The 26,848-nt window shown below is 39.3% G+C and overlaps 1 pseudogene; it reads left to right on the forward strand.

Moving 5' to 3' along the window:
- Nucleotides 1-93: 93 nt before the first annotated feature.
- LOC100341405 (E3 ubiquitin-protein ligase TRIM13-like) lies at nucleotides 94-26,526 on the forward strand (annotated as a pseudogene).
- Nucleotides 26,527-26,848: the final 322 nt, after the last annotated feature.

A 26,848-nucleotide genomic window follows, 5' to 3' on the forward strand; every position in this document is an offset into this window, starting at 1 on the left:
CCTGTTTTAATATGGGGACATGGACATGTTTCTATATTCTTAAAGAAAGACAATGAAGTGCGGTGGTTACCTGAGCGACTGGTACAGCAAACAATGTCACGAAGCAGCCCCTTGATCATCATGATAACATTGCTGATCGGGATCCTGGCTCTCCGGCTTACATCAAGCCAAACTTATGTTACCACCTCTGTTGGTTCACCGGTAGTTCTAAATTGTTCATGTACTTATGATAATGGAATTAAAACAGCAGGGTTTGTACAATGGGTAAGGAACAATCAAACCTTGTTCCATATTGGGAGGGATATAGTTGAGAATCAATGGCTTAATGTGACTGATCAATCAAAAAGGGAGAATACTGATTTTAGCATATTAAAACTGGTCACATTGTCAGACTCCGGGGTATACCTTTGTCAATTCTGGAAAAAAGGCCTCGTTGATGTATTGGTTAAAACTGTTAAAGTAACTCTTATGGTCAATTCCTCCTTCTCTGTCGAAAGTAGCAATTTCTGGCTACATTTAGCTGCCTCAGCTAATACGTCATCCTTTTGTGTAAATACAGCCGATTCTCCTACAGACCTGTTAACTAACAATATCCTGGGAGTTCCTTCTACTAAAAAGGAGTTTACAAAAATTACCGGCATAAATCCTACTTCTCTAAAAATTAGCAATTCGACCAAAAGGTTATACTATGTGCCTTGGCAATTAAACAAAACTCAGCTTTCTCGATTCAATGGGAGCGAAGCTCCTAAAGGATGGGTTTTTCTGGGTGGTTATTATGCATATAGCTCTCTAGCTCCTCATGATAGGGGTAAATGCTCCCTTGGATGGGTTGCACCCCTCCTCAAACCTGCTGATAAGAATCTGTACAAAAGAAGATATACGCGTATGATTTATGAAGGATGTACTGATAATTTCCATGTTCCCGGGGATTGGGAAACTTTTTTCCTTGCTGCCTCCATGGCAGGAGCTGCTGGGCTTGCTTATGCAAACACGGATTAAGAGAACTAGCATGTATTGTTACGAAAACTGTGAACACGACTGCTGCTGCCTTAGCCAATATTGCTGAGGAACTGTTACTGGAGAAATTGCAGGGTTCTTGTCTTTGCGCAAGAAAGAATTCAGGCGTGAGACAGAGAGTAGTGGGAGGTAAAATAACAAGGTTTATTAGGGAAGGGACATCCTTAAGGATGGATGGGCACCCCTCCAGACAGAGCCTGAGAGACTGGGTCAGGGGGGGGGGGGAGTGAGGTTACATGATGAGAGGAGAGATTACACCTGGCCAGACCAGGCGGGTGGCTCAGCAGAGAGGCTGAGTGCACAGTCCAGTTGAGGCCCAGGGTTTTTAAGGAGATGGGTCTTTGTCTTCACACATCTCCTCCTGAAACAAAGGATTTTATGGCTGTAAATACTAAGAAGCTCCTATCTGAGTTTTCCCTTGAAGGTATCAGACAAGAGGAAGTCTAGCTGGCACCATCCTGAGTTTAGAGGAAGGGTGAGCAGGACCCCCTAGAGAATGGGGATCCAGAGCATGGTGTTTGAAATGCAGATACTGGGCTGCACCTGGGAGATTGTGGAAGATTTGTCAGGCAGAAGGGGCAGGGATCTCTGCCTGGCAGGTTATCAGGTAGAAGGGGGCAGGGCAGGATGCGAACACTGGGCTGCCCTTGAAGCATTATCGGGATAGCTTTCAGATGTAGATGCAGATGCTGGACATAGAAGTCTTCTCCGGAGGCCTTTGTCACACACACATAAGCTCATACCTAACTTTCTGCCTAACAGAACTTGATCAGGTCCGGACAGGTGTGTTGCTCATCCGGGCTGCCATTGACTACTTACTACTGAAAGATCGTATAAGCTGTGACTTGATTCCTGGAGGTTGCTGCTTTACTATCTCAAATAATGTTCCTTACATAAAATATCTGGTACAGCAGCTAAAAGTTGAACTTCAGCATATGTTTCTAACTAATCCCTTTTCTTTTGGTGGATCTCAATGGACCCCCTGGTTTTGACGTTGCTGGGTCCTTTATTGCTGCTCCTGCTTTTTCTTCTGTGCCTCCCCTGTATATTCTGAGGCCTCTCTGTGTCATTTGGTGCCATTTGGTCTGAGATTTTAAAGTTGCATTCACAGCTTCACCCCCAAGCCAAAAAGGATGGCATTGAATTCCAATGATGGGTAAGACTTGGTCTCCTTGTACCAACCTAAGACAGGAGCCTCAGAGGATGTCTTGGGTGTCCAATGACGGGTAAGGACAAGAAGAGACATGGGCAACCTAAGACAGGAACAATGCCTCAAAAAATATAAAAGGGGGAAATGTGGGCAGCCACAGGCAGTTGCCCCTTTTGTTTACACTTAAACATATGGATGGAGACATCCTGGCACAGACAAAAGGCTAAGGAGATTCCAGGAAGAGGCAGGAAGAACCATATCTCACTGCTAAACTTCTCACAAGAGATGGTGTAGATAATCAGTCACACCTGAAACCTGCATTTATCACCTAGGTGTTTTATTATACCCTTGTAATCAATGATTGATAACATTTTGTGATCTGTTAAGCAGAAGAACCTTATTGGGAACCCTTTGTAACACCAAAAGTCTTTTGGATATGTAAATCTTTTGTGTGGCTTCTTGTGTATGACTGGTCATGTTTAAATACTACTGGACTTGTTGAATAAACGAGCCTTGATCAGGATTTGTCTTGGCTCCATTCTTTGCGTCCTTGTCCCCACATTCCCACTCTCTGTTTCAGGAAACTCAGTTCTTTGTGCTGCATGCCAGCACATGCCACAGTGCCAGCCCCTATGTATAACTCTTATGGCATCAGTAGAGACATTATGTCATATTATCCATTCCACATGAAAAGGGAATGGTGATGTGAATATGTGAAAACACTCAATCCATGCATGATGACATGAAGTACTCATGAACAAAAAATTGTATAACTTTTAAATATAGACAGATACACATATTAAGTAATTTTGTAAAGATGAGTTTAGTTAGACCAGTATAAATACACTAGTCATATGCTCTGTCAGATGCAGTCACAGGATCTGCAAATGTTTGGAGTTACCAAGTTTACATCCTTAACCAGAAGACATGGTGAATGAGATTTTAGAGTCTTTTTTAATGTATGATTAAATGAATAACTACAGTGAACTGGAAAATATGAATAAGAGGTTGGTGTTATTGCAAATGGGTCCAATAGAGGGGGAATCCTCTTGCAGTACTACAAATGAGTCATATAGAACAATAGTGTGAATAAGCTAGAAGGTGATATTCCAGATAAAATTTGCATCTGATATGCACCCCTAAAGATGTACATGTTTAGGATTCTGAGCTTTGAAAATAAGTACACATGAATGCAAATTCTTGCCATGTTATATTTTGCAAGGCAATTTTGTTTTATTATGAAAAATTTGACCTACATTTCTCCTCACACAGAATTAAGAATTCAATCCATAAGTAGAGGTGTACTTCAAAGATTAAATAAGAAAAAATATACAAGACCCCATGGATATGCTTTTAATTAAACAGCATTTGAAAAATTTGTTCTCTTGCCATAGGTCATGGGACTCCAAATCCCATTAAGTTGACATTTACCAATGCCATCTTACTAGTTAAAGTGATCAGTTTAAGTTCATAATTGATCATAAATATAGCATTAAATGTCAAAGGGATTACATTAAAAAGATCAGTGCCTGCTAATAATAATTGATAGAATTAAAAAGCAGAGAATGATCCAACATGGAAAATAGGATACACAGCAGACTCATAGAATGACAAATGCCCTAAACAGCACTCTGGCCTCAGAATCAGCCCTTAAGGCATTCAGATCTGGCTAAAAAGCCCATGAGAGTTTCTCAGGCATGGAAAACCAAGAGACTGTGGCAAAAAATGACCTAAATGAAAGATCTCTGTGAGTGAGATCCTGATGGAAAGAACGGGCCATCAAAGAAGTAGGTACCTTTCTCTGAAGGGAAGAGAGAACTTCCACTTTGATTATGGCCTTGTCTAAATAAGGTCAGAGTTTGTGAACTCAAGAGACTTCCATAGCCTTGGCAGCTCATGACAAGAGCCTCGGGTGATTACTGACACCATAAATAAGAGTGTCAATTGTTAAATCAACAACAGGAGTCACTGTGCACTTGCTCCCCATGTAGGACCTCTGTCCTTAATGTGTTGTACTATGAGAATTAACTGTAAAAGTAATCTTCAAACAGTACTTTGTACTCTCCCTGTCTCCCTCTGTCTCCTTCTCCCTCTCTCTCTTCTGAAAAGTCTGACTTTCAGGTAAGTAAATCAATAATTTTTTAAAAAAGAAACTAGGAAAGCAGAACAGTTTCAAGAAAAAAAATTTTAATAAGGACACCAGAACAAACTATAAATGTGCTACTACTGCAGTTTTGTCACTATGATATACTAAAAGAAAAGTAATTAATGTCTATTATCATGTACTAATTTGAATGGTTGATTATTGGTAATTAGAATTCAGTTTTAAATGAAAACATTTCAAGTGACAATATTCATCAGCCTAGTAGAAAAAGGTTGAAACAGGCTGGCGCCATGGCTCACTAGGCTAATCCTCCACCTGTGGCACTGGCACTCTGGGTTCTAGTCCTGGTTGGGGCGCTGGTTCTGTCCTGGTTGCTTCTCTTTCAGTCCAGCTCTCTGCTGTGGCCCAGGAAGGCAGTGGAGGATGGCCCAAGTGCTTGGGCCCTGCACCCACATGGGAAACAAGGAGGAAGCAACTGACTCCTTGTTTTGGATTGGTGCAACGCCGGCCGTAGCAGCCATTTGGGGGGTGAACCAATGGAAGGAAGACCTTTCTCTCCATCTCTCTCTGTCTAACTCTGCCTGTCAAAAAAAAAAAAAGGTTGAAACAAAGCACTCTCTCTTAATCTCACAAAGTCATGTGAATAGAAGGCACATCTGATTCATTCTATTAGGCCTTCCTAAAATTTAAATTTTTTTTTCTGACAACAGTGAATTTGGCTCATCATAGAAAATACTTTGAAGGCTCTTGTTAAAATTGTCCCTCTTTGAAAAAGTAAATTTTACTGCATGAATCTACAAGAGGTAAATTTTTGATTTACAAAACATTGGAAAACCAATTATGCTTAGTCTCTAATTTCTGATTTACTTTATAGAACAGAAATTACACAGAAAAATTTCACTTTATCTATTTTTTTTTAAATATTTACTTACTTATTTGACAGACAGGAGAGAGACAGAGAGGTCTTCCCTTTGCTGGTTCACTCCCCAATGGCCACAATGGCCAGAGCTGAGCCAATCCAAAGCCAGGAGCCAGGAGAATTTTCTGGGTCTCTCACATGGGTGCAGGGGTCCAAGCACTTGGGCCACCATCCACTGCTTTCCCAGGTCATTAGCACAGAGCTGGATTGGAAATGGAGCAGCCGAGACATGAACTGGTACCTGTATGGGATACCAGTGCCACAGGCAGAGGCTTAATGACTGTGGCACAGCACCGGCCCCCACTTCATCTAAATTTATGGTAAACCCATGAGTTGTATCACAACACAATTTTTTCCTTCCTTCCTCCCTTCCTTCCTTCCTTCCTTCCTTCCTTCCTTCCTTCCTTCCTTCCTTCCTTCCTTCCTTCCTTCCTTCCTCTGTCTTTTTCTCTCTTTTTCTTTCTTCTTTCTTTCATTCTTTCTTCCTTTCTTTCTCTTTTTCTCTCTTTTTTCTTTCTTCTTTCTCTTTATTTCTTTTTCTTTTCTTTGTTCTTTTTCTTTTTTTTCTTTCTTTCTTTTTGTTAATTTTTCTGTGTCATGAAGCTTGCACATTGCATCCAAGGACATGGACCAGGGAGAGAGGCTTATGATTACTGTGTGCAAGAACTCTCCTCTTGAGGGTCAAAGCATCTGACATGGAAGCTCTCCTAGATTAAGTCCTCAAGTGCCTCTCTCAATAACAAGCGAGAGAAGGTGTGCTAACTGGAGAGCCTCTTTGGTTGAATTAACTCTGGGAGGTCTGAGTGTTGCTGGGGTCCTCATTGGGATATAATAATGGGTCATGAATCAGTTGAATGTGACTATTCACCACTAGAGGGCTCTGTAGGGTCGATTAAATTTTTACAATCATTGACACCTGATTCCCCACTGTTGTCCCTAGCTGCTCTTCTGGGGAAGAAAATCTGCTCCACTTGCAGGATACTTAAGTCCAGCAGTGGAGGAAGAATAATTGAAAGAGCCCACAGCTGAGATAAAGGCAAAAAGACACTTGCTTCCATGTGAGAATGACTGAGAATACTGTCTTGGTTGGGTAAAAGTCATCATGAAGAGGATAAGGGACCTCTGCATCTCCAAGTGTATTTCTACCTCCCAGCTGTGAACCCAGACTAGGGCATCCATTGAATAAACAATGATTGCATACTTCTATGTGGTGCTTCCCTGCTTAACATTGCCTGCTGAAATCTTGTTCCCATATACTTTTACCCAGCATGATTTGTCTTAATTTTTTCACTTCTCCCTGATAATACTCAACAATTTGCACGCTGTGCTCTACATTTGACACACTGACAGCACTTTCTTTTTGTGTGCACTATAAACCTGATAAATTGCTCTAATGATTTTTATTATTCCATCATTGTAAAAATTCCTGTATCATGTTCTTTAATAAGTTTGGCATAATACTGAACAGTGTTTGACACTGAAGACACTGTGTTTTTGCTTGCTAGTATTACCTAGATTGGGAGTAGTGATATCCTCTGATTATACCTTCAAATTGAACTAAAGAGAGCCTAAATTCTAAAACAGGAATAAAATTGCTGATAGTGGAGGTGAAGCTGAAGAGAAGGAAGCCAAGATTGGGCACTCTGGTGGTGTGAGTGAGCTGTTTATGGGTGATCTGTTCCTTATATAAAACCTGCAGGTTTGCCAAGTTATGTACCACTCAGTAACCTTCTTTCACATATCTTTAAGAATTCTGTCTCAAATCTCTCCCTTAATTTCATTTTCACAGTTACAGAAAATGAAGTTTTGAACAAAGCTGATGGTTATGGATTTAAATTATTTGCAGAAATTCTTTCTTTCTAATGCATGACTCACTGATGCTGAAAGTTCCCTCTTATCTCTCCCAGCAAGAATCCTTCATGGCCCACACTGCTGTTGGTGCTGTAGAAACTTACAGTGCTGAAGGGGTAGTCCAAAATGGAGGCTGTCATGATGAAATTCTCTGAGTGCACTATTTTAATATCAGGCAGTGGGTTAATGCCCAGGCCTGAAGTGCCAGCATCATTTATGTGAGCCGCTACAAGACCCAGCTGCTCCACTTTTGATTCAGCTCTCTGCTATGGCCTGGGAAAGCAGTAGAAGATGGCTCAAGTTCTTGGGCCCTTGCACCCACAAGTGAGACACAGAAGAAGCTCCTGGCTCTTGGCTTCCGATTGGCACAGCTCCGGCCGTTACGGCCAACTGGGAAGTGAACCATCAGATGGAAGACCTCTCTCTCTGCCTCTCCTCTGTGTTACTCTGACTTTTGAATAAATAAATCTTTTTTTAAAAAGTTATTTGGATATCACCTTTATTATAAAAATCACATCTGGGCAAGTTTTCGGCTCTGGATGCAACAGACTGTCACTGGCTAAGTCGTAATTACAGTGTACTGACTTCTTCCAGATGGCAGCAGAACCCACCAGCACAGCCCCTTCTCTGTGATGACACCACTCCACATGCCCACTGCTCTCCTGCATGCTGCTCTTGAGCTCTAGCCTTTTAGCTTGCAACCAACCAACCGCAGTTGGCTCTAATCACACACACACATCATGCTGCAAATATCACACATTTGAGAAAGGACTTACTGTTACAGACCCACTGGTGTGTGGGGACGGGGATGGCTGAGCACACCCTGGCACCTGCTCTAAGAAGTGACACAAAGGGCCCCAGGTCTCAGAGCTTGCCCTTCGAGTGTTTACAGCATCTCTTGGTTTGGTTTGAAGAGGTCAATTATTTCTGAGTTTTCGGTCCAGTGATCTGACAGCTACCAAGAAATTAATTCTCCCATTCCTTAATCAGGCATTTGAAACTTATTAGCAATATGTGTATTTCTACATCTTTGAATAATGACTACTTCTCTGAAGGAAACAGTGAGAGACACCATGGAGGTTTCCTCTGGTAGGGTAAATCACACTTAGTAATATATGATTCAAATTAGTAGATCATTTTCCATTTTGACTTAAAGATCCTACCAGTTTCTGCTTACTACATTGTACTTCAGAACTCTTTCACATTAAATATGACTAATATGCATTTCCATATTTTGAAAGAGAGTATAAAAACATCTCACAGCTTTTAATAAAACTTTCCATTTCCCTTTTGCAGCAAAGAGACAAAATTAGTTCAACACACCAGAATGAGAGGGGGGAAAAAAACTCAACTACCTATTTAATTGTTTTATTGGTAAATAGTTTAATTTGGGATTAGTGTTTCTTTTCTTTTTTTAATAACCAGAGCTGCACTGATCTGAAGCCAAGAGCCATGGTCTTCCATGTGGTTGCAGGGGCCCAAGGACTTGGGCCATCCTCCACTGCTATCCCAGGCCATAGCTGAGAGCGGGATCAGAAGAGGAGCAGGTGGGACTAGAACTGGTACCCATATGGGATGCCGGTGCCACAGGCAGAGGATTAACCTGTGTCATGATGCTGGCCCCTGGGATTAGTGTTTCAAGATATGAATTTTGAGGACAAACAGTTCAGCCCAGAACAATGAAAAGGGACCCACTGCTCTGCCTCAGAGGTGGGCAGTTCTAAGGAGGACTGAATATTTGAAGTTAGGAGTAGGGCTCCTCACAGCATTTTCAATACAATCGCTCTCTTATATGGGCACCTGCATGAACACACATACACACACAGACACTTACACTTGTATACACATACACAAACCAGTATGGGATGTCTAAGTGTTTTGTATAGGTAAAATCAATATAATATCTGATATGATGAAATTAGGGAACAATTAACTGTGATGAGAAGTAGAAAAATGGTAATAAAATCTGCAGTTACACATATATATGGCATCCACCATTCATTGTTCCTAAAAAGTAAACATTAGAATACATGATTTCTAATACATGATTTCTAGAAATCATGCCTTACATCAATATAGACTAGTCTACATGAGAGATGTTTTCTTAAAGACCTTGCAAATTTTAACTTGTTGCTCTAAATTAGCCATTAGGATTATAGAACACATAGGAAAGAAACAACCAAAAAGGCATAATCTATTGATGCAACTAAAATTTTGGCATATTCTCTCGTTTATCTTTTCATTACCTATTAAATTAAGTTCATACTTCATTATCAATGAATTTTCAATTCCTTGAAATTTCATGTATCATCTAAGGTTTTCAAAATTATTGTCAAAGGTGTTTTAAATACGTGAATGAATTTTACTAATTCAATGAACTTGGGGTGACTAGTACAGAATTTTTTTCTAAAGATGTATTTATTTATTTGAAAGTCAGAGCTACACAGAGAGAGAAGGGGAGGCAGAGAGATAGAGAGATCTTCCATCTGCTGGTTCACTCCACAACTGTCTGCAATGGCCGGAGTTGTGCCGATCCAAAGTCAGGAGCCAGGAGCTTCCTCCAGGTCTCCCACATGGGTGCAGGGGTCCAAGGACCTGGGCCACCTTCCACTGCTTTCCCAGGCCATAGCAGAGAGTTGGATTGGAAGTGGAGCAGCCAGGACTTGAACTGGCACCCACATGGGTTGCCAGCACCACAGGCGGCAGCTTTACCTGCTACACCAGAACTCTGGCCTCTAGAATTTTTTAATTGCTAAAGTATAACAACACATATGACACTTTGGCTTCCTCAAAGCCTCCAAAGGATGTCAATAACCATGTGACTCTCAGGATATTGACAATTGATTGATGATGTTAATTGTCAGAGTTAATGTGTCATTACTGTATGACAATTACAAGTAATTCATGAATTACTTGTTCATTACAATTCATTACAATTGAAAGATCTTTATAAAGATTTCTTATAGGACAGCAAGTAGTTATGTAGACCTACATTATTCTTAAATTGGTGAAAATTCCTTAAATATAAACAGAAATCCAACCCTCTAAATGCTCTTTAAATGGTCTCAAAAACAGCCGTGAATGAAAACATAACTGCTAAAATCTACTAAGATTGAGGCTGGTGCTGTGGCATAGTGGGTAAAGCTCCACTTCTGATCCAGCTCTCTGCTATGGTCTGGGGGAGCAGTAGAGGATGGCCCAAGCCTTTGGGCCCCTGAACCCTCTTGGGAGACTTGAAAGAAGCTCCTGCCTTCTGGCTTTGGATCAGTGCATGTCTGGTAATTGCAGCCATCTGGAGAGTGAATGAATGGATGGAAGACTTTCTCTCTCTCTCTCTCTCTCTCTCTCTCTCTCTGCCTCTGACTCTCTGTAACTTTGCCTTTCAAAATAAATAAATCTTTTTTTTTAAATCTGCTGAGATTAAGTAACAGCATGGAAATTCAGTGATATTTGAATTTAGATTTTCTCTTTCCCTCTCCTCTCCTGAATCATTGTCAGTAAACTGCAGTCCAATTGTGTGAAGCCAAGAATGGGAAGTTTTCCTTTCTGCCAGTTGACTGGATACCTTGGATGTGAGAAATCATCTCTACTTCTCCTCCTTTCCGTGGGCCTGTTGCTGTTCCTGTGCACTGTGAGTGCAATTGTGAGGTGGGCCCCAGGCCCAACTTGTGGATGGGCTCCACATTGGGCATGAGAACTCTTGGAAACCTGCATCCATCAAATGGGATGTTCACAGTACAAAATTCTATGAAAAAAACTAACTAGATTTGTGTTTAGTTCGGGTTGGAGGGATGAAGCCATCATTAAGGAACAGTTATAGAGTACTGAGTTTGTAGCTGAAGTGGTAAATGTGTTCTTAATTGACAGCCATCATGATTCCATATATCTGTTAAAACCACTCAATTGTACACTCTGAATGGAAAAGTTACATGATAATTAAGTGAACATAATATCTCCAAAAGTAATTAAAAATTTGTATTTCAGATCATTTTAAAACATGTACATTGAATTATTTGAATTCATGTAACACTTTATACACTAATATTCCAAAATCAAGTATGCATAAAATGAGAATTCTCATCTTTGTTATGCATTCTATATGTAGACATGGCTAAAAATGCTTGAGAAAATTAAACTTAATAGAATGATTAACTCAGGGAGCAGGTTTTCTGTGGATGGTGAAGAGGAAAGTGGTATTTATCTTATCTATGTCTGTTTCTAAAGAATATTAAATGAATTAATATAGGACTAAACATAATCAGACATGAGATGCATGAATGTATATATTTTCATTAATGATTATTACAAGATTGACTTGGATCTTAATTCTTGTAAGATCCTCAGTCAATTCCACTCTGATTATCACTCTTTTTATGTGTACCACAGCAGCTACATTATATACATTTTTGTAGATTTAACACAAAATATGTATTAGTACTCAGGTCATTGATAAGCGGCTTGAAATTACAAGTGCTAATCACTATGTGGGAGGTATAACATTAATTCAGACAGAGGAATTGAGTTGACAAAGGGAAGTCAGCAACAATTGAGTGTGGCTTTCCCACTTTGTCTTCTCAAGGATCCCCATTGAATCTATATCTCCAATTTCAAAATAAACAACTCCTGCTGGCACATTGTAGGGAATCCTGCAGGAGTCCCAAAAGAGTTACAGAGCACCACTAGCCCAAAAAGAAAGAGAAAAATCAAACCAAGATCGAGTTACTTTAGCTAATGCTACTAAGCACGAGGAACTGCCCAGATCTTCTGCCAGAAACAGACACAGCTTGTCAGCACGATAAGGACAGAAGAACATTACATCATAAAGAAGCAGCCAACCAGCTGGCCACTACTTTACTTCACCCACTTTACCGTATCACAATTGGTCTCACTCAGAAGGCTTCTATCACACCATTGGCCACACCCAAAACCAACTTCTGGTTGGTGACACCCAAAAAGGATGGGCTTGTGATTGAGGATGCCCTAGATCACAATCACTGCCCACCTACCCCAGAGAGGGGATAAAAATCAAGCCTCACAACTGCTTTCCATCCTCTTGGGCAACAATGGCTTATTCCAAGTGATGGCTGAGTGGATCTGCTGCATCTTGTCAAAGCTCTGCCAAATTGTTCACTGGCCAAAACTCTGCTTGCCAGACACTATATCTTCTATTTGCTTTGCAGTATTCTTTGCATTGTTCTGTATAAACATACTGACTTACATAAAAGCAGAAGGCATATTTGGCATAAAAGTTATTAATGTTATAAGAGATATTTTTGGCAAGCTATTTATGATCAAAGTGCCCGGCCACTTTGGTAATATTTTCATCAAGATGTTTCCAGATTGTCAGTATGATTGTAGATTGGAGTAGCAGGGTTGGTGGTGAAATATGGGGGGGGGGCTTGAGATTGAAATTTGAAGAAATTGAAGGATAATATAGGAAATGATGAGGCATCTCATACTATTCTGTTTCTGTCTCAGGAGCAGTAGTAAAGTTTGTCAAGATGTCTTCTAATTGGTCATCCCAATAATTGGTATACAATGGTGAGATGATGAATATTTAATTGTGGAAGTAAGTCATCGATATAGGTTATTATATTTTTGATGAACTATTCTTGATTTATACCAATGCTATCTGTCTCATCATCAATCAAGATGAAATCTTCATAATTTTCATCTGTTTCCATACACTCCTGGGCTCTTTATTCACATTCCTGGGTTGTGTATCCAATTGGGAATTGATCCAGTGTAAAAGGTGATGAATGGAATCTTTGTATAATTCCATCTGGGCTCTGCAGTTCTACCATATATGTATATGGGTTTGTACTGATTATAGTCCAATTATTAATATCCATTGAATTTTATTCTTTTAAGGTTTTGATCAAACAGAAGGTGTAGTTGGAGATGAGCTTTCTCTACCAGTCACTGCTGTTCACTGACTGTTCATAAAATGTTAATGTCAAGACAGGACAACCACAGTAAAGGTTAAACAGGTTGTATATATTGTAGGAAGCATGTTTGGAAGAACCTTGAAGTTGATTTCATGGGGTTGCACAGGCAGATTGGCATCCCATCATCAGGGTAGATCAGTGTTATTGAGTGTTAAATTTAATGTCTGTGTCAGTGTAAATGTTGAAGATGTTGGGCTCAAACTCTGAGGTTGGACTCTTGTGCAGGATACTCACCAGGATGTCTAGTAGTTGGTTGTCATAAATCCATCCAAGGGCAGTAATGGTTTTATGAAGGTAGTGATGGCCTGTATTGTTGATGGATCCAGATTGGGTTGGCTATTTGCTGGCATGATCCTACTTCAGATAAGCACAAGTTTTTTTTTTTTTTAAGATTTATTCATTTATTTGAAAGTCAGAGTTACACAGAGAGAGGAGAGGCAGAGAAAGAGAGAGAGGTCTTCCATCCGTTGGTTGGCCAAAATGGCTGGAGCTGTGCCGATCTGAAGCCAAGAGCCAGGAGCTTCCTCTGGGTCTCCCACATGGGTGCAGGGGCCCAAGGACTTGAGCCATCTTCCACTGCCTTCCCAGGCCACAGCAGAGACCTGGATCAGAAGTGGAGCAGCTGGGTCTCAAATGGTGCCCATATGGCTTGCTGGCACCTCAGGCCAGGGCATTAACTTGCTGCACCACAGTGCTAGCCCCAGCACAAGAGTATTGACCTGAGTTTACAAAAAATATTAACTCATCTCTCCTTGGGAGTTTTAATTGTTCTTTATTGCTTGTAGTCCAGTATGTGTTTCCTGGTCTGTTAGCTATAATTTCTTGTGAGGGTAACATTTGATCCTTAAATGTTTTTTTAAACTAACTTATAAGGTTTGACTTTGTGTTTTGAATTTTGTTGTGGTGTTACTTCTAATAAATCATTGGCATTTTGTGTTATGCTTTATGTGGGTGTTCTGTGTTTATTCTTGTTCTGGAGTTTAATTCAAAAACTGCAATGTCTAGGGCATTTTGCAATTTTTTTATTATTATTGTCTTGAAGTATTTCAGGTTTAATTCATCTGTTAAACCTTTCTATGTTACCACTAGCATGTGGATTATATGCCATATGGTAGTTCCATATTATTTTTTATTGATTGATTTATTTGAAAGTCAGAGTTACACAGAGAAAGGAGAGGCAGAGAGAGAGAGAGAGAGAGAGAGAGAGAGAGGTCTTGCACTCGATGGTTCACTCCTCAATTGGCCTCAATGACCGGAGCTGCACCAATCTGAAGCCAGGAGCCAGGAGCTTCCTCCAGGTCTCCCATGCAGGTGCGGAGGCCCAAGGACTTGGGCCATCTTCTACTGTTTGTCCAGGCCATAGCAGAGAGCTGGATAGGAAGTTGAGCAGTCAGGACTAGAAACCGGCACTCATATGGGATGCCAGTGCTTCAGGCCAAGATGTTAACCCATGGCGGCACAGCACCAGCCCCAGTTCAATATGATGTCAAAATTTTCTGCCCATCTTTTATATCCCATAAAGTGGGATCCTTGATCACTTTCAATCACTATTGGGACTCCAAAGAGTGAAATCCATGTCCGTAAATACTAATAGTGTTGTCCTGGTTTGGGTGTTTGCATTCTCTAGCAATTTCCAGTCCTGTTTCAGTGTCTACTATTGTACATGCATATTTCTTTTGGAGCTTGAGTAATGGATCTATAAAGTCTATTTGTAGTAAACAGCTAAATGTTCTAATTTTATAATTTAATGGTGGTTCTCTGTGTATAAATCTTGGTGATATATTTGGACAATCTGTACACATTTTAATAGCATTCTTACACTGTTGCCACGTAATGGGTAGGTTTCAATCAGGAACCCATTTGTACATTGCATGTGTTCCTATATGTCCTAGCCATTGATGTAATTGAAGAGTTTCTTTTGTTATCTCTAATGGATCAGTATTAACTATTTTCCATTTGGATTTTTCTTTAATTTTAGTGTATTTTTACTTTATATTCTCAATTTTGTTTAGTGATTTTCAATTTAGGTATGTTAATTTACCAATTATTAGGTTTTTTTTTTAGCTAATAGTTGCTATTTGATCTAAATCTGTCTACCACCTCATTGTATTGTGCTTCATGATGGGGTTTATTAGTACTGGCATCTACATGAGTAATCATTATTTTAAGTTTGTTAAATCATTATTTTAAGTTTATTTGGACTCAGATATCTTAGCACATGTCTCATTGGACCATATATCTTTACCACAGATTTGCCAATTATTTTTTTTCCATTTACTAGGCGAAATTGTGACTGCATTGTATGAGCACTGTGAATTATTGCAAATGTAAATGTGTTTGTGTCCTTCTTGGATTGTTTTTTCTACTGCTAACCAAATTGCAAGCGTTTCTGCATGTTGTGCTGAATTGTCTATTCCCTCTTTTGTCAGGATCATTCTATCTGAGGGTCTACAGGCTGCACCTTTCCAGGGTCTACCAAGGCTGAGCCACCTGTAAACCAGGCATTCCTGAGTTGCTCTGATCAGGTTGGTCCCCAAGTGCCAATGGGTTTAGGTGGTGGGTTTTGTGTTTGTGGTGGTGGAGTTGTCATCTCAGCCACCTGTGCAGTGACTTGATATGTTGCCACCTGTCTTTGCCTGTCTTTGCAGCTATTGGGATTGATCTTACAAGTTCTTTCTCAGCTGTGGTATTGTCTGCATTTGCAAAGGAAGATAATTTTTGTGTGTTGATTTTATATCCTGCTACTTTATCAAGCACATCTGGGAGTTCCAATAGTCTCTTTTTTAAAAGAAAGCTTTTATTTAATGAATACAAATTTCATAGTACAGCTTTAAGAATATAGTGGTTCTTCCTCCCCATTTCTGCCCTCCAAGCCCACTGGCTACTCCCTCTCCCATCCCATTCTTCATTAAGATTCATTATTAATTAACTTTATATATAAAAGACCAACTCTGTACTAAGTAAAGATTTAAACAATTTGTACACACATGCACACAGTATACAGTACTGTTTGAAAACAAGTTTTGCAATTAATTATCATAGTACAACTCATTCAAGACAGAGGTCCTACATGGGGAGTAAGTGCACAGGACTCCAGTTGTTGATTGAACAATTAACTCTCATTTATGGTGTCAATGATCACCTGAGTCTCTTGACATGAGCTGCAAAGTCTATGGAAGTCTTTTGAGTCCACAAACTCCAGCAATATTTAGACAGGGCCATAAGCAAAGTGGAAGTTCTCTCCTCTCTTCAGAGAAAAGTACATCCTTCTTTGATGGCCCCTTCTTTCTAATGGGATCTCACTCACACAGATCCTTCATGTAGAACATTTTTTGCCACAATGTCTTGGCTCTCCATACCTGAAATGCTCTCATGGGCTTTTTAGGAAGATCTGAATGCCTTAAGGGCTGATGCTGAGGTCAGAGTGCTGTTTAGGGCATTTCTCATACTATGAGTCCACTGTGCGGTCTGCTTCCCATGTTGGAACATCTCTGCTTTTTAATTCTATCTATTGTTATTACCAGACACTTGGTCTTATTTATTTGATCCCTTTGACACTTAACCCTATCTATATGATCAATTATGCACTTAATATAATCACTGTAATACATAAGGTGGCATTGAAGCCATCCAGCTTAATGAGATTGAGAGTCTCATGGCACGTTTTTAGGCTTACCCTTAGGTAAGTCTGTGGGAATGTGCTCCAAACTGTACAGCTTGTATCTCTCTTATTTCCACCCTTATTTTTTTTTCATATTATCTTTTTTTTTTTAAACTTTTATTTAATGCATATAATTTTCCAAAGTACGACTTATGGATTACAATGGCTTCCCCCCCATACCGTCCCTCCCACCCACAACCCTCCCCTTTCCCACTCCCTCTCCCCTTCCATTCACATCATGATTCATTTTCGATTCTCTTTATATACAGAAGATCAGCTTAGTATACATTAAGTATGGATTTCAACAGTTTGCTCCCACACAGAAACATAAAGTGAAAAATAATAGATGATTTTTTTAAATGATGGTGAAATCAGAGCATACCTATTGTCATGTTTAATCCCAGTGAGAGTCAAGTTGGGAATTGATAATTTCTTTTTTTTTTTTTTTTTTTTTTTTTACAGAGGATCAGTTTAGTATGCATTAAGTAAGGATTTCAACAGTTTGCACCCCCATAGAAACACAAAGTGAAATATATTGTTTGAGTACTCGTTATAGCATTAAATCTCAATGTACAGCACATTAAGGATAGAGATCCTACATGAGGAGTAAGTGCACAGTGACTCCTGTTGTTGACTTTACCAATTGACACTCCTGTCTATGGCATCAGTAATCTCCCTATGCTCCAGTCATGAGTTTCCAAGGCTATGGAAGCCCTCTGAGTTCTCCGACTCTTATCTTGTTTAGACAAGGTCATAGTCAAAGTGGAGGTTCTCTCCTCCCTTCAGAGAAAGGTACCTCCTTCTTTGATGACCTGTTCTTTCCACTGAGATCTCACTCACAGAGATCTTTTGCCAGAGTGTCTTGGCTTTCCATGCCTGAAATACTCTCATGAGCTTTTCAGCCAGCTCCGAATGCCTTTAGGGCTGATTCTGAGGCCAGAGTGCTATTTAGGACATCTGCCATTCTATGAGTCTGCTGAGTATCTCACTAACAACGAAATCCAGTCATTTGCAACAAAATGGAGGAATCTGGAACACATCATGCTGAGTGAAATAAGCCAGTCCCAAAGGGACAAATACCATATGTTCTCCCTGATCGGTGACGACTGACTGATCACCAAGAGGGAAACCTGTTGGAGTGAGGTGGACACTATGGGAAATGGTGGCTTGATCAGCATAGCCCTGACTGTTAATGAACAACTTAATACATTATCCCTCTTAGTAGTTTTTTTTATCTGTTCTACTTAATATGACTGGTTTAGATCTGTAATTGATGCACAGTTATTCTTAAGTGTTGAAAATTAACTGAAATGTGATCCCTGTTGAACATGGTGGTGGGAATGGGATTAGGGAAGAGATGTATAATTTGGGACATGCTCAGGCTGACTTGCCCCAAGTGGTGGAGTTGGAAGCATACCAGGGGATTCCAATTCAATCCCATCGAGGTGGCATGTACCAATGCCATCTCACTGTTCCAGGTGATCAGTTTCAGTTCACAGTTGGTCATGGTGAAGGGACTGGGAGTCAAAGGGAACACATAGACAAGTCTAGTACCTGCTAACGCTAACCGATAGAATAAATAAAGGGGAGAGTGATCCACCCTTATTTTTTACTGGGATATATTTTCCATTGAATTAATACACCTATGATTAATTCTATTTTAAGTAAAGAGTACAACCAATGGTATTATGTAGAAAAAAAAATGGATAATAAGCTGTTCCTTGACATTCAAGACAAGGGCTGTTCAAGTCTTTGCTTCTCATCGTATCAATTTTACTTCTACAGGTTTCCTTTTAGGTGCTCTGTTAGTTGTCACAGAATAAGGAGAACATATGGTATTTGTCCCTTTGGGACTGCCTTATTTCACTAAGTATGATTTTTCCAGATTCATCCATTTTGTTGCAAATGACCCATCTTCCATTGATGGGTGACTAGGTTGTTAATTCCATATATTAGCTATTGTGAATTGAGGTGCAATAAACATGAAAGTGCAGATAACTCTTTTGATGGCTGATTTCATTTCCCTTGGGTAAATGCTAAGGAATGGGATGGCTGGGTCATATATTCAGATTTCTGAACTATCTTCAAACTGTCTTCTATAGTGATTTTACCAGTTTGCATTCCCACCAACAGTGGATTAGTGTACCTTTTCCCCCAAATCCTCACCATCATTTATTGTTTATTTCTGTATGAAAGCCATTCTAAACAGAGTGAGGTGAAGCCTCATTGTGGTTTTGATTTGCACTTCCATGATAGCTAATGATCCTGAACCTTTTTTCATGTGTCTGTTGGTCATTTGGATTTCCTCTTTTGAAAAATGTCTGTTTAAGTCCTTGGCCCATCTCTTAACTGGGTTGATTGTTTTGTTGTTGTGGAGTTTCTTGATCTCTTAGATTCTGGTTATTAATCCTTTATCAGTTGAATAATTTGTGAATAATTTCTCCCATTCTGTTGGTTGCCTCTTCTTTTTCTTGACTGTTTCTTTTTGCCGTACAGAAACTTGTCAATTTGAAGTAATCCTGTTTGCTAATTTTGGTTTTGACTGCCTGTGCCTCCAGGGTCTTTTCCAAGAACTCTGCCTGGCCAATGTCTTGCAGGGTTTCCCCAATGTTCTCTAATAATTTGATGAAATCAGATCATAGATTTATATCTTTAATCCATGTTGAGTGGATTTTTGTGTAAGGTGTAAGGTAGGGGTCTTGTCTCATACTTCTGCATGTGGAAATCCAGTTTTCCCAGCAGCATTTGTTGAAGAGGCTGCCCTTCCTCCAGGGATTGGTTAGCTCCTTGGTCAAATATAAGTTGGCTGTAATGTTTGGATTGATTTCTGGTGTTTCTAGTCTGTTACACTGATCTGTCCATCTGTTTTTGTACCAGTACCAGGCTGTTTAGATTATAATTGTCTTGTATGATGTCTTAAAGTATGGTATTGTGATGTCTCCAACTTTGTTTTTGTTGTATAAGATTGTTTTAGCTATTCAAAGTCTCCTGTGGATCCATATGAATTTAGGCACCATTTTTTCTAGATCTGAGAAGAGTGACATTGGTATTTTGATTGGTATCACATTGACTTTGTAAATTACTCTCTGAAGAATGGACATTTTGATGTATTGATTCTTCCAATCCATGAACATGGAAAATTTGTCCATTTTTTGTGTCTTCTTTTATTTCTTTATTTAATGTTTTGTAATTTTCATTGTAGAGATCTTTGTTTTTTTTTTAAAACTTTTCTTTAATGAATATAAATTTCCAAAGTACGACTTATGGATTACAATGGCTTCCCCCACATACCGTCCTTCCCACCCACAACCCTCCCCTTTCCCACTCCCTCTCCCCTTCCATTCACATCAAGATTCATTTTCGATTATCTTAATATACAGAAGATCAGCTTAGTATACATTAAGTATGGATTTCAACAGTTTGCTCCCACACAGAAACATAAAGTGAAAAATAATAGATGATTTTTTTTAAATGATGATGAAATCAGAGCAGACCTATTGTCATGTTTAATCCCAGTGAGAGTCAAGTTGGGAATTGATAATTTCTTTCTTTTTTTTTTTTTTTTTACAGAGGATCAGTTTAGTATGCATTAAGTAAGGATTTCAACAGTTTGCACCCCCATAGAAACACAAAGTGAAATATATTGTTTGAGTACTCGTTATAGCATTAAATCTCAATGCACAGCACATTAAGGACAGAGATCCTACATGAGGAGTAAGTGCACAGTGACTCCTGTTGTTGACTTTACCAATTGACACTCCTGTCTATGGCATCAGTAATCTCCCTATGCTCCAGTCATGAGTTTCCAAGGCTATGGAAGCCCTCTGAGTTCTCCGACTCTTATCTTGTTTAGACAAGGTCATAGTCAAAGTGGAGGTTCTCTCCTCCCTTCAGAGAAAGGTACCTCCTTCTTTGATGACCTGTTCTTTCCACTGGGATCTCACTCACAAAGATCTTTTGCCAGAGTGTCTTGGCTTTCCATGCCTGAAATACTCTCATGGGCTTTTCAGCCAGATCCGAATGCCTTTAGGGCTGATTCTGAGGCCAGAGTGTTATTTAGGACATCTGCCATTCTATGAGTCTGCTGAGTATCTCACTTCCCATGTTGGATCACTCTCCCCCTTTATTTACTCCATCGGTTAGCGTTAGCAGGTACTAGACTTGTCTATGTGCTCCCTTTGACTCCCAGTCCCTCCACCATGACCAACTGTGAAGTGAGATTGATCACCTGGAACAGTGAGATGGCATTGGTACATGCCACCTCGATGGGATTGAATTGGAATCCCCTGGTATGCTTCCAACTCCACCACTTGGGGCCAGTCAGCCTGAGCATGTCCCAAATTATACATCTGACATCCTTTGTTAAGTTTATTCCAAGGTATTTGACTTTTTTGTAGCTATTGTGAATGGGGTTGATCTTAGAAGTTCTTTCTCAGCCATGGCATTGTCTGTGTATACACAGGCTGTTGGTTTTTGTGTATTGATTTTATATCTTGCTACTTTATCAAACTCTTCTATGAGTTCCAGTAACCTCTTAGTGGATTCTGTTGGGTCCTCTATATATAGAATCATGTCATCTGCAAATAGGGATAGTTTGACATCCTCTTTCCTGAATTGTTTGATTTCTTTTCTTGCCTTATGACTCTGGCTAAAACTTCCAGTACTATATTGAATAGCAATGGTGAGAGTGGGCATCCCTGACTGGTACCGGATCTTAGTGGGAGTGCTTCCAACTTTTCCCCATTCAGTATGAGTTGGTCGTGGGTTTGTTATGAATTGCCTCGATTGTGTTGAAGAATGTTCCTCTAAACCCAATTCGCTTAGATTTTTCATCATGAAAGGGTGTTGTATTTTGTCAAATGCTTTCTCTGCATCTAATGAAATAAGCATATGGTTTTTGTTCTTCAATTTGTTGATGTGATGTATCACATTGATTTGCAAATGTTGAACCATCCCTGCATACCAGGAATGAATCACATTTGGTTCAGGTGAATGATCTTTTTGTCATGTTGTTGGATTCAATTGGCCAGAATTTTGTTGAAAATTTTTGTGTCTATGTTCATCAGGGAAATTGGTCTGTAATTCTCTTTTTCTGTTACATCTTTTTCAGCTTTAACAATTAAGGTGATGCTGGTTTCATAGAAAGAATTTGGGAGGATTCTTTCCCTTTCAATTTATTAAAAAATTTCAGAAGAATTGGTTAGTTTTTTAAGTATTTGGTAGAATTCAGCAGTGAATCTATCCAGTCCAGGGCTTTTCTTTGTTGGGAGGGTCTTCATTACTAATTCAATTTCTGTCTTTGTTATGTGTCTGTTTAGGTTTTCTACATCTTCATGGCTCAATTTAAGTATGTTGTAAGTGTCCAAGAATTTATCTATTTCTTCTAGGATAAGATGAGTAAAAATAGAGGCATACTTGTGTGCCTCACAGTAGAAAATAAAGAAATTACATGTTTACATGTCTTTATAATTAAAAATGCAGTCAGAATGACAATACTTATTGCACATCTTGGAGTACCAATGGTATTTATTTATTTATTTATTTATTTATCTATTTTGACAGGCAGAGTGGACAGTGAGAGAGAGAGAGAGACAGAGAGAAAGGTCTTCCTTTGCCGTTGGTTCATCCTCCAATGTCCGCCGAAGCTGGCACGCTGCAGCCGGCGCACCGTGCTCATCCAATGGCAGGAGCCAGGTACTTATCCTGGTCTCCCATGGGGTGCAAGGCCCAAGGACTTGGGCCATCCCTCACTGCACTCCCTGGCCACAGCAGAGAGCTGGCCTGGAAGAGGGGCAACTGGGACAGAATCCAGTGCCCCAGCTGAGACTAGAACCCAGTGTACCAACACTGCAAGGCGGAGGCAATGGTGTTTTTATATTTTTCATATACAAAATAATCATATGATATTCAGCTTTAAAATACTAGTATGCTTGTGAGAAAGTTAGAATTGGAGTCATTATAGAAGATAACCAATTTTAAAATTAAAATATTTTAATTCTAAAATAATTTTAATTAAAATAAAGATGAGGGAAGAGGGGCAGATGACATCAGGTAATAGTTATGAAAATCTAGCTATATAGGAATAATCAGTTCTTAGCTTTCCCAGTACAGCAAAGTAACTATAGATCACAATATTGCATTATATACTATATGAACAATTAGAGGGGAGGAGCTGATGAGCTTAGAAAAAAAACTATAAGGAAATGGAAACACTAATTACTTGATTGATCTACTTATACATGTTTTGAAATATTGGATTATACTCCCTAAGTTTTACAAGTACCACATGTTGATACAAAAGACGAAATAGTTGTTTTCTGGGAAAAAAAAATGCTTTATAGAAATGATGTATATGTGGGGCCAGTGCTGTGATGTAGTGGGTAAAGCTGCTGTCTGCAGTGCTGGCATCCCTTATGGGCACTGGTTTGAGTCCTGGCTGCTCCATTTCCAATCCAGCTCTCTGCTATGGCCTGGGAAAGCAATAGAAGATGGTCCAAGTCTTTGGGCCCCTGTGCCCATGTGGGAGACCTGAAAGAAGCTTCTGGCTCCTGGTTTCAGATAAGCACAGTTCCGGCCATTGTGGCCAATTGGGAGTGAACCAGTGGATGGAAGACCTCTCTCTCTCTCTGCCTCTCCATCTCTCTCTGAGTAACTCTTTCAAATAAAGAAATAAATCTTTAAAATAAAAGAAAATTGAGAGTCACCAATTAAACAAAAACTTTAAAAAAATGGATGTATAAGTAATGAATATTTATAACATTTATTATTTTTATTTACTTATGTATAGTATGCATAGTTTTGGAAGAAATGCATGACATTTATATGTACAAGAGTGCATGTATGTGAACACAAGCATCATTTTTACTGTAAGAGTTTAACACTAAGAGATTACCTGTCACTTCAGGATGAAATAAAATGTCTTCCCTGTACCTCTTTAAGAGAAAAACTTACACTATATTGACAATATTTTAAATTGTTTAGGGGTGGGGTGGCACGGTGGTGCACTAGGTTAATCCTCTGCCTACAGCACCGGCACCCCATATGGGCACCAGTTCTAGTCCTGGTTGCTCCTCTTCCAGTCCAGCTCTCTGCTGTGGCCCAGGAAGGCAGTGGAGGATGGCCCAAGTGCTTGGGCCCCTGCACCCACATGAGACCAGGAAGAAGGACCTAGCTCCTGGCTTTGGATTGGCATAGCTCTGGCCATGGAGGCCATTTGGTGAGTGAACCATTGGAAGGAAAAGCTTTCTCTCTCTCCCTGTCTGTAACTCTACCTGTCAAATAAATAAATAAATAAATAAATAATCTTTAAAAAATTGTTTAGGGGCATTTATTTTCATTTTATCAAAAATGTTCAAAATATTTGCTGACATTCATTTTCTATGAAATTATTTTTGAAACTAATGAAAGTATCCATTGAAATGCTTTTAACACATTGACTATCATATTAATGTCTGTTGTTAAGGTAAATGAATTTACTATAAATTCAAGAATAACACTTCTTTTGTCATCTTTGTTTAAATGAAAAATGGTCTTAGAGAATACCAGGGGCTGACTTTTTAAGAAATAATTTTTACTTATTTATTTATACTTGGATTTTTAATGTTAGATCATTAAAATGTAGAAATAAATTTAATGTTGAGTCTAACATATTGACTTTTCATAAGATTTATAGGTTTTTCTTTGGTTATTTAAGTTTTTCTCTTTTGGACTGTCAGATTGATATGGGTGGGGTTATGTTAATTTTGTTCACCACTATGTAACTTTAGTACTTACCATAACATCTGATGCAAATATAATGTTTGGTAATTTTAAACCTGCAAATGTCTTACATTGCACTTAATTAGTGGTTGGGTCACTCATGAATATTAACATTTTAAATCATGATTTTACATGTAAAATGGCTTAATATGTTTTACATGTTAGATTTTCCATTAAGCTTTTTATTTTAAAATACTGTCCCTCTGCTGAAAATATTTGTGCCGCTAGAGCCACCGATCCGATTAGAAAAAAGAATTTTCATTAACATTTTCTACTTTCTAATGTTCTTTATCAAAGAAAATCATTCAAGAACTTGAACTTCATGGCTCCTACATGGGCATATCAATAACGGAGACCAATCACACTATGCAAAGTAAACATAGATTAAAACATTTCATCTAAACCACTAGTTTCCAAACATGATGTTTGAAGACTTTGATAGTTCCTCAGGAACTGCATGCAGTGCAGGTGTGGTGAGGTTAAGCTATTATGGTTCTGAGAGCTCTCTTTGTTTGAATCAGTTGATATTATCTGCATGATCAATGAGAACTGGACATTGGGTTTTATTTTATACAAGGGTTTGGAGAAAACGAGCTTGAAGAAAAATGTTTGACAAACAGTGAAATAAGGATGTAAATCAAAAAATAGATCTTATAACTACTGACATTTTAATTACATTTTGTTTTGTCTAAAAGAGTCTAGAGTTTAGTATCTGTAGGATATGTCATAATGGAAGAAACAGGGAAAACCTCTTCATTTAGCCAACCAATTTAAAACATGTTCTTTTCTCACAACACTGACTCATCTAATGACTGAGGAATGTTCCCTTTTGAAAAATGATAAAGAAGTAATGTGGGGCCATGAATCCATCTTGCAGCCATTACTGGCACATATCACGTGGCCCCCATGGCTGGAGGGGGTGTGGCATATCCCTCATGATGCCAGAGGCACTCCTTCTTGTAGAGCTGGATGGAGCTGCTGACTAACTGCTCATACTTCTTACTCAACCAGAAGATAGCATTTCTTCCCTAGAAATACCATTGTCTTTGGTGCCCTCTGACTTACAGAAGACTCCCTGAATGTGATGTAGTGCTTGAAGATCTCATGTGCCCAATTTGTTGCAATCTGTTTGATGATCCTCAAGTTTTGCCTTGCTCACATAACTTCTGCCAAAAGCGCCTGAAAGGTCTCAGAGGGAACTGTGCAGAATTTATTGTGGAGACTATCATCATTCAAGTGTCCCTCCTGCCATAAGAAAATGTCAGCTGCTGGAGTTAGCAGGCTGCAGGTTAATTATTCCCTGATGGGTATTGTGGAAAAGTAGAACAAGATCAAGATTTCTCCCAAGATGCCCGTGTACAAAGGACTCTTGGGGCAGTCCCTCATTGTTTTCTGCCTGACTGATATGCAGCTGATTTGTGGGATCTGTGCTATTCCTGCTGACCACACCAAGTATGTCTTCTGATCTATTGAAGATGCCTCTGCTCAGGAAAGGAATGCCTTTGATTTCCTCTTCCAGAGCTTTGAGACAACGTGTAGGGGAGATGCTCTTTCTCACTTGGATACCTGGAAACTAGCAAGAGAAAATACTCAACAGTTACTGACTAAAGATTAAGATGAAATTAAGAAAAAAAAGATAAAATTAAGAAATTTTTTGAGAAGTTGAAACAAACATTGGATCAAAAGGATAATGAAGGATAATGAAATCCTATCTGACTTTGAGATCAGAAATTTGCAGTTCTGCAAGCTTATGACCCAGAGGTTAACCAACTCAACACCACCTTACAGGAACAATGATTGGCCTTTAACATGGCTGAGGCTTTCAAAGACTTGGCAGAACCCATGATGTTTCTGCAACAGATGTAGGCATTCTGGGAGAAAATCAAGGTCATCAAGGAAATCCCTTTACCTGCCTCTTAATTTTCCCAGAAGCACTTTGATGAAGAACATTGACCAGTTAGTGTGAGAACATCAAATTAGTAGATGTGGATACTTTCTTTGCCTCAGGGCACTGTCACATTCATTAGCAAGATTCCCTGGCACTTTTATCAGTTATTTGTAGTAGTCTTTCTGCTTGACTTTCTCATTTTCTTCAGTCCCACTGCATCCCTAAAATGATCTTTATTTGATGAATATGCAGGCAATTCACTCTGTCAGCCTATGTTCTTTGGGTGGGTGCACCTTATTAGCTGTGGTCTCACCAATCCTTATCCACACTAACACAGAAGGCCTCTATAGCAATCCTGACAGCCAGAGCAAGTACAACGGCGTACTGAACTCCTGGAGAAAGATCGATCTGTAAGGGCAGTTCATGACATCAAAGCCACAGATATCAGGTTAGATAAATAAGATTTAATGCAGAGGTACATTTTGATGGCTGAGTTGTTACAAGACTTTATTTGGAAGGACAAGATTTTTGACTAAGTGATATATGAAATTG

Source organism: Oryctolagus cuniculus, chromosome 12, assembly GCF_051225735.1.
Source record: "Oryctolagus cuniculus isolate XC-2025 breed Fujian yellow rabbit chromosome 12, ASM5122573v1, whole genome shotgun sequence".
NCBI classification, from domain to species: Eukaryota; Metazoa; Chordata; class Mammalia; order Lagomorpha; family Leporidae; genus Oryctolagus; species Oryctolagus cuniculus.